The sequence below is a fragment of the Schistocerca serialis genome, chromosome 2 (assembly GCF_023864345.2).
Source record: "Schistocerca serialis cubense isolate TAMUIC-IGC-003099 chromosome 2, iqSchSeri2.2, whole genome shotgun sequence".
NCBI classification, from domain to species: Eukaryota; Metazoa; Arthropoda; class Insecta; order Orthoptera; family Acrididae; genus Schistocerca; species Schistocerca serialis.
In genome coordinates, this window is record NC_064639.1 from 637,301,748 (window position 1) to 637,311,437 (window position 9,690).

Below are 9,690 nucleotides of genomic sequence, written 5' to 3' on the forward strand. Positions count from 1 at the left end.
CCTAAGACTGACTGCAATTCTGTGACATTTCGAGCAACTGTCAGGTCACGTATGGCTAACAAATGTGACTGAAGAGGATGTACATCTTGAGTGTTTATGACATGACCAAGATACTGCAACTCAGGTTTAAAAGAAAAAAATCACACTTGTCCAGTCTCCTTTAGCCCTGCATCAGATAACACTCGAAACAGAGCACGTAAATTTGCAATGTGTTTTTCAGGTGTACGACCTGCTACGACAAAATCATCCAAATAGTTTGGACACTTTGGCACTTGTGCATTCAGCTGTTCCGAATAACGTTGGAAAATGGCGGGTGCGTATGGACTTCCAAAAGGAAAACGGAAATATTTAAACAAACCCAAATGAGTATCTACTACACACACTTTTTGAGATTATTCATCGAGCGGTACTTGAAGATACGCGACGCGCAAATCAATTTTTGAAAAGTAGCGTCCAGCGTCTAATCAGTCCATGAGATTCTCTAGGCGTGGTTCAAAATGGTTCAAATGGCTCTGAGCACTATGGGACTCAACTGCTGTGGTCATCAGTCCCCTAGAACTTAGAACTACTTAAACCTAACTAACCTAAGGACATCACACACACCCATTCCCCGAGGCAGGATTCGAACCTGCGACCGTAGCAACAGCGCGGCTCCGGACTCGAGCGTCTAGAACCGCACGGCCACTGCGGCCGGCTTCTAGGCGTGGCAATGGGTAAGTACCAATCACAGTTTGGGAGTTATCAGTAGACTTAAAGCCAATACAGAGGCAGACGCGACGTGAAGGTTAGGGGAGCAAAACCAGTGGACTTTGCAAGTGACTAGTTGATGTGGGCGCAATAGCTCCGCTGTCGTGCAATTCTTTAAGTTCAGCCGCGACTTTGCCCGTAATGCAATGGCCCGGCAAAATTTTGGCAGAACATTGTCTTCCAGCATAATATATGCAACTTTGTTAGCTTTGCCTAAACCTTCAGGAAAGAGTTCGGGGAAATCTTTTAGCAAGGGAGCTACACTGTCTTTTGCATTGAATGCACTGACAACACATTTTCCTGAATGTTAAAGCCAAATAAATCAAAAGAATCAAGACCAAATATGTTCTCACAATTGAAGCACTGCAAAAGTAACTGTTAGTGTATGCGAGCAACACATGACAGCCAAAGTACATTTTCCTAGAACGGGAATGTGTTGTCCATTATAAGACGACAGTTGCGTGCTAGTTTTAGACAGGCGTGAAGAGCCTAACAGTTCACATGTGCGATGATTTAGCAATGTGACAGAGGCACTCGTGTCCAACTGAAATTTCACACATTTCCCACAGATAAGTAAAGGAACAAAAAGTTTGTTTGACTGGCATATCACCGAAGAAACTGTTCGGGTGCCAGTTTTGCGAATGCCTGTTGCAGACTTTGAATATAGATTATTAATGACATAGGCCTTGTGGGTGGGCCGAATTCTTATGTTTGTTCCGTTGCAAACATACGGATTGTACATGTCCTTTCCTACCACAAGCGTAACACTGAACTTGTCAGCTGGGGCAGTCATGGCGTTTGTGCCGCGAATAACACCGCCGGCAAGACTTGATGCTGTTCACATGTGTAGCCGCATGTTAGCGAACTGCTTAAGCGGCGTGGAGAGGCATTCTTTACTCGGCTAGGCTAGCGCAAGCTGCCGCGGAATAGGACGATCATGAGCAAGCGGTAAATAGCTGGGTAAATAGCTGGCTGCTCAAATTTAACAGCCGACAGGGCACCGAAATAGTACTGACCTAAGATGTGCACTACCTGTTGAAATGATGGATCTGACTGTTTCAAAATCTGTTCTATGAGTTTGACATCAGGTACACTGTACACGATCGCATCACGCAACATAACATCTGAATTTAAAGCACAGCACAATTGAATTTTCCATTTTCTTATCATACCCTGCAAATCTGTTTGTGCTAACCGTTTTTTGCAATTAAAGAATTGATACCGAGTTACTGCTTTTACACTCACTTGTTGGTCATAATAGTTAACGCCCCTTGCCACCTGTCCATAACTAAGTTCACTCGGAGTGGCGTTAGGGAGAAGTTTGTTTATGAGGCGGAAAACTGCACTTCCTACCGCTGATAACAGATAGCCAAGTTTCACAGTACCTGATACATTGTGGGCTATGATGTGGGCTTCAAAATGGGACAAACACTCGAGCCATTCCTCTCCTTGTTTGCAAACCTGTCGAACAAGTGGTATAGCATCTGTAGTAGATGGTGCTTGTTTCGTCGGGCGCGCAGCGTTGGCCAGTAGCTGCTGCACGGTGTTGAGTAACGTAGAAATTTGCTGCGTCTGGAACTGAAACATCTGCATTAGCTGTGTGGCATCTAACGCTTGCGGCTGTGGCCCCCGAGCAGGGGCGGGTCAACTGGGGTGGGCATGTTGGATATGACAGATGCAGCAAACAGACAAGGCAAGCAAGCAAAATGAGGACAAAAGCAAAGAAATTTTCTGCTACGCCCACATGAAAACACTGATTAGCAAAAACGACAAGAAACTGTTAAGGCGATGGTACGCCCCTGCAAAGTAAAGAACTCGTCGCCAACGTGGGGTCTTGGTCACTCGTCTCTTACAGGGTGCCTATAGGATGCTGCTTTCTCGGATAGCTATGCCACAATTGAAGCAAATCACATTAATTTCTTTATTACAATAAAAAAGATTGACAATACATAACTCTGGATTTACAACGAATTGTCGCAAGCGATGGGCGACAAGCAATCAGTGTTCTTCACTATACAGGGTGAGTCACCTAACGTTACCGCTGGATATATTTCGTAAACCACATCAAATACTGACGAACCGATTCCAGAGACCGAACGTGAGGAGAGGGGCTAGTGTGATTGTTTAATACAAACCATACAAAAATGCACGTAAGTATGTTTTTTAACACAAACCTACGTTTTTTTGAAATGTAACCACGTTAGTTTTGTTAGCACATCTGAACATATAAACAAATACGTAATCAGTGCCGTTTGTTGCATTGTAAAATATTTATTACATCCGGAGATATTGTAACCTAAAGTTGACGCTTGAGTACCACTCCTCCACTGTTCGATCGTGTGTATCGGAGACCACTGCAACATGCATCGCGTTTCTACAGAATGATCTGCCAACGTTGCTCGAAAATGTCCCACTGGAAACGCGTCGACGTATGTGGTATCAGCATGATGGCGCACCTGCACATTCCGAAATTAACACTAGGCTGACCCTTGACAGGATGTTCGACGGGCGTTTCATAGGACGTGGAGGACGCATAAATTGGCCAGCCCGTTCTCCTGATCTTACACCTCTGGACTTCTTTCTGTGGGGTACGTTAAAGGAGAATGTGTACCGTGATGTGCCTACAACCCCAGAGGATATGAAACAACGTATTGTGGCAGCCTGCGGCGACATTACACCAGATGTACTGCGGCTTGTGCGACATTCATTACGCCAGAGATTGCAGTTGTGAGCAGCAAATGATGGCCACCACATTGAACATCTATTGGCCTGACATGTCGGGACACACTCTATTCCACTCCGTATTTGAAAACGGAAACCACGTGTGTACGTGTACCTCACCCCTCATGGTAATGTACATGTGCGTCAGTGAAAAAGACCAATAAAAATGTGTTAGCATGTGGACATAATGTGCTGTTCCAGTCTCTTCTGTACCTAAGGTCCGTCACCGTTCCCTTTGGATCCCTACGTAATTCGGTGCTCTCCGATACACACGATCGAACAGCGGAGGAGTGGTACTCAAGCGTCAGCTTTAGGTTACAATATCTCCGGATGTAATTAACATTTTAGAATGTAACAAACGGCACTGATTACGTATTTGTTTATATGTTCAGATGTGCTAACAAAACTAACGGGGTTCCATTTTAAAAAACTTAGGTTTGTGTTAAAAAACAGACTTCCGTGCATTTTTGTATGGTTTGTATTAAACAATTACACCAGCTCCTCTCCTCACGTTCGGTCTGTGGAATCGGTTCGTCAGTGTTTGATGTGGTTTACGAAATATATCCAGCGGTAACGTTAGGTGACTCACCCTGTATACACAGTTCATGCAAGTTTGTCACACAGTTTTGTGGAACACTAATAACGGCTATCGTAGTGCTCTCTTCTGGGCGTCCTTTCTACCAATGTCCTTCTTCTTATGTCCGTTTATTGTCCGCTGAGGCCGGCAGGAGCGGCGCTCTTATTCTCTTCGGATAGGGGCCGCTTCTGTCGTGGAGCCGGCCTAGTCAGTGGGCTACTGGTTGACGTCGTCTCACAGCCTTCTCTGCTCTTGCGTTCTTCATCTTCATGCCGCCCCTTGTCGATACGCCGGAACAGTTATAAGTATCAATGTCTTTATTATTTTTAATTCTGTATTTACTTCATGGATTTGACAGCAGATATAATGGTACTTCATTAATCTAATTTTAACTGGTTCTGTTAATAGATAGAGGCTGTTGCACTACAATTCGGATCAAGAAGTAAGAGGTACTAAGATGACTGGTGTGCCGGGGAAAATACTGACACTGATTTGGTCTGTCTTGTACTTGTTTGTTAATTGACACTTGATGTACGATAGTTGTATAAGAGTGTATGTACTGGATTTTCTTCTTAATAAATAACGACTGCCACTACGCAAACGTCTGGTATTAATGTGGATGTATTCTGCTCTAGACGGAATACAGTACCATGGTCGAGTAATGCTTTGATTAAATCCCAGGTATTATCTGTCCTTTTAATAGCTCTGAATTATGCATGTAGGTTTGAGACTGTTGCATCAATGTAGATGATAAAATGGATAGTGCATTGGGAAGCTGTGTGATACTGTTAGATATATATTATGTAGGTATGGTCCATTTAAAAAAAAAGTGTATTTCTTACGAAACGCTGCGCTATAGACGAAGACTCAAGTACCCTTCACACTGTCGTAATTCTAGTGTAGTAATCACACGAATGCGATATAAGATATTAGGATAAGCAGAACGGGATATTTATAGACAATCATTCGATATCGGTGTTTTGTAGATATTCTGCTTCTTAATTTCTTTGTGCAGTTCAAGTATGCTCTGAATGACTGCGACTTTCCTCCTGTACATTAATGTTCTATTTTTCTAGTTGGGATAGCTACCTAGTTACTGACGCATGGAGCACACTAGACAGCCTCGTGACTAATGGAACAGTGTTGTCGGAACTTGATGGGTTTTCGGGAGACTTAGCATGGTCTGTGGCTTGGTGGGGAACGTCTCTTACAAGTCGAAATGAGGCGGATTCAAATGCTCTACGTCAAAGACTGGAAGATTCGCGAGAATATGACAGGTGAGTGGTACTCTTACGAAAGAGGAGTTATTCTAAGTGTTGTGGGCAAACATGTTATAACCTCTCACATACGTCTCGCGAAGTGACTGCTGTGAGAAAATTATGGGATAATACGAAGATTTTTACCGAGAGACAATCAGCAGCAGAAGATCCATTTTTTTTAATTTTCTCATGAATAAGAGGAAACATTCTTCCTTGTGATTTGTGTGCCTGAAAATGGGTCGTAAGGGGTGGCCGAGCGGTTCTAGATGCTATAGTCTGGAACCGCGCGACCGCTGCGGTCGCAGGTTCGTATCCTGCCTCGGGCATGGATGTGTGTGATGTCTTAGGTTAGTTAGGTTTAAGTAGTTCTAAGTTCTAGGGGACTGATGACCTTAGAAGTTAAGTCCCATAGTGCTCAGAGCCATTTGAACCTGCAAATGGATGAGTGACATCTTAATGGTTACACTATGTTTACATCTAAAACTATATTCATACTTCACAAGCCATTGTACGGTGTGTGTTGGAGGGTAACTATATTACTACTAGTCATTTCGTCTCCCATTCAACTCGCACAGAGAGCGAAGGAAAGAAGATTGACGATATGCCTCTGTATGAGCACTAATCTGTCGTATCTTCGTCGTCCTTACGTGAAATTTATGTTGGTGGCAGTAGAATCTTTCTGCAGTCAGCTTGAAATGTCGGCTCTCTGAATTTTCTCAATAGTGTCCCTCGGAAAGAGCATCTCCTTCCTTCCAGGGATTCCCATTACAGTTCTCGAAGAATCCGGCCACTAACGGTGGAAGCCAATACGAATGCTTGTACATGGCAGTATTCTGAGAGACACCCAGATCTGCCTGCTCATACGTGTTTGGTGGTGGTGGCGTTGGCTACTATCCGCATGCAAGCCGCGACGGCGGCGGCGGCGAGGCCTGGGGGCAATATTAGTTTGGGAGCAGTATGTTGGTAATCTAAGTGACGTACTTCAACCAACTGGACGAGGCAATCGATAGATAGAGCGTCATTAACGTTGGATGTCTTCAGTTATTTGATGACGGTTACCACCCATTCTGGTATTGGTGGAAGTGACTACCCAGCATGTGGGAAGCTCCAAGAGATTTTGCAGAAGTGTCTGTCAAGTTACACGTTGAATATAATCTGACTGCAGGAAAAAATTACTCAGCACCCAAATAGACTTTCATGATCAATTTAATTAATGAGTGAATCAATTTAGTATCAATGACGTGTTTCCAAGCTGGTTGAAGAGGGGGCGAGAGTACCACAGATATGATTCGTGACTTGGAGAAGTAGTGAGGCGTTTCTTCGTTGTGACGAGATCTTTCAACGAGATGTTAATCTCCCACCTACACGGGGAGAGGTGGCCATCGTAATAAAATCAGCTATATTACCGCATTTATAAAGTGATACTTAGTTGTTGTTGTTGTGGTCTTCAGTCCTGAGACTGGTTTGATGCAGCTCTCCATGCTACTCTATCCTGTGCAAGGTTCATCATCTCCCAGTACCTACTCCAGCCTACACCCTTCTGAATCTGCGAAGTGTATTCATCTCTTGGTCTCCCTCTACGATTTTTACCCTCCACGCTGCCCTCCAATACTAAATTGGTGATCCCTCGATGTCTCAGAACCTGTCCTACCAACCGATCCCTTCATCTAGTCAAGTTGTCCATAAGCTCCACTTCTCCCCAATTCTATTCAATATCTTCTCATTTGTTATGTGATCTACACATCTAATCTTCAGCATTCTTCTGTAGCACGACATTTCGAAAGCTTCTATTCTCTTCTTGTCTTAACTATTTATCGTCCACGTTTCACTTCCATACATGGCTACACTCCATACAAATACTTTCAGAAACGACTTCCTGACACTTAAATCTATACTCGATGTTCACAAATTTCTCGTCTTCAGAAACGCTTTCCTTGCCATTGTCAGTCTACATTTTATATCCTCTCTACTTCCACCATCACCAGTTATTTTTCTCCCCAAATAGCAAAACTCCTTTACTACTTTAATCGTCTCATTTCCTAATCAAATTCCCTCAGCATCACCTGATTTAATTCGACTACATTCCATTATCCTTGTTTTGCTTTTGTTCAAATGGCTCTGAGCACTATGGGACTTAACAGCTGTGGTCATCAGTCCCCTAGAACTTGTTGTTGTTGTTGTGGTCTTCAGTCCTGAGACTGGTTTGATGCAGCTCTCCATGCTACTCTGTCCTGTGCAAGCTTCTTCATCTCCCAGTACCTACTGCAACCTACATCCTTCTGAATCTGCTTAGTGTATTTATCTCTTGGTCTCCCTCTACGATTTTTACCCTCCACGCTGCCCTCCAATGCTAAATTTGTGATCCCTTGATGCCTCAAAACATGTCCTACCAACCGATCCCTTCTTCTAGTCAAGTTGTGCCACAAACTTCTCTTCTCCCCAATCCTATTCAACACCTCCTCACTAGTTATGTGATCTACCCATCTAATCTTCAGCATTCTTTTGTAGCACCACATTTCGAAAGCTTCTATTCTCTTCTTGTCCAAACTAGTTATCGCCCATGTTTCACTTCCATACATGGCTGTACTCCATACAAATACTTTCAGAAACGACTTCCTGACACTTAAGTCTATACTCGACGTTAACAAATTTCTCTTCTTCAGAAACGATTTCCTTGCTATTGCCAGTCTACATTTTATATCCTCTCTACTTCGACCATCATCAGTTATTTTACTCCCTAAATAGCAAAACTCCTTTACTACTTTAAGTGTCTCATTTCCTAATCTAATTCCCTCAGCATCACCCGATTTGATTTGACTACAGTCCATTATCCTCGTTTTGCTTTTGTTGATGTTCATCTTATATCCTCCTTTCAAGACACTGTCCATTCCGTTCAACTGCTCTTCCAAGTCCTTTGCTGTCTCAGACAGAATTACAATGTCATCGGCGAACCTCAAAGTTTTTATTTCTTCTCCGTGGATTTTAATACCTACTCCGAACTTTTCTTTTGTTTCCTTTATTGCTTGCTCAACATACAGATTGAATAACATCGGGGATGAGCTACAACCCTGTCTCACTCCCTTCCCAACCACTGCTTCCCTTTCATGCCCCTCGACTCTTATAACTGCCATCTGGTTTCTGTACAAATTGTAAATAGCCTTTCGCTCCCAGTATTTTACCCCTGCCACCTTCAGAATTTGAATGACAATATTCCAATCAACATTGTCAAAAGCTTTCTCTAAGTCTACAAATGCTAGAAACGTAGGTTTGCCTTTCCTTAATCTTTCTTCTAAGATAAGTTGTAGGGTCAGTATAGCCTCACGTGTTCCAACATTTTTACGGAATCCAATCTGATCTTCCCCGAGGTCGGCTTCTGTCAGTTTTTCCATTCGTCTGTAAAGAATTCGCGTTAGTATTTTGCAGCTGTGACTTATTAAACTCATAGTTTGGTAATTTTGGTTCAAATGGCTCTGAGCACTATGGGACTCAACTGCTGAGGTCATTAGTCCCCTAGAACTTAGAACTAGTTAAACCTAACTAACCTAAGGACATCACAAACAGCCATGCCCGAGGCAGGATTCGAACCTGCGATCGTAGCGGTCTTGCTGTTCCAGACTGCAGCGCCTTTAACCGCACGGCCACTTCGGCCGGCTTGGTAATTTTCACATGTGTCAACACCTACTTTCTTTTGGATTGGAATTACTATATTCTTCTTGAAGTCTGAGGGTATTTCGCCTGTCTCATACATCCTGATACTTAGTATTAAGCTGATATTTACAATTCCTACGTGATGAGGCATTTGGCTACTTTCAGAGAGTTCAAAGGCGAGGAGGCTTCCCGAGACGGAGATAGAACATGTACTCAATCATGAGCCAAAAATGAGTTTAATATGCTAGACCTGTGATGCAGAACGTAACAGATATTAAGCCGATAAGAACAGATTTGTTTTACCTGATCAGAAAATACTTAGAGGAAATGTGGCTTGTGCCATAATGTTGTACACGATTTTCACAACACGTATCGATATTTTAGCGATGTGAAAATGTGTGCATGCTCCGATTTCTTCTGTCTTCGAAAATAACTCATATAAAAGGAAGGAATATACATTTTGTGTGAGAATTTCGAGGCATATCAGCCACGCGGTATTAGCCGAGCGGTATAGGGCGCTGCAGTCATGGGCTGTGCGGCTGGTCCCGGCGGAGGTTCGAGTCCTCCCTCGGGCGTGGGTGTGTGTGTTTGTCGCTAGGATAATTTAGGTTAGGTAGTGTGTAAAGTTAGGGACTGATGACCTTTGCAGATAAGCCCCGTAAGATTTCACACACATTTGAATTCGAGGCATATCAACTACAACGAAGTCATTTTGGATTGGGTAAAGTGGATTTTTTA

The 9,690-nt window shown here is 43.3% G+C and overlaps 1 pseudogene; it reads right to left on the reverse strand.

Annotated features, from left to right (window-relative positions):
• Nucleotides 1-9,124: 9,124 nt before the first annotated feature.
• LOC126458734 (U2 spliceosomal RNA) lies at nucleotides 9,125-9,281 on the reverse strand (annotated as a pseudogene).
• Nucleotides 9,282-9,690: the final 409 nt, after the last annotated feature.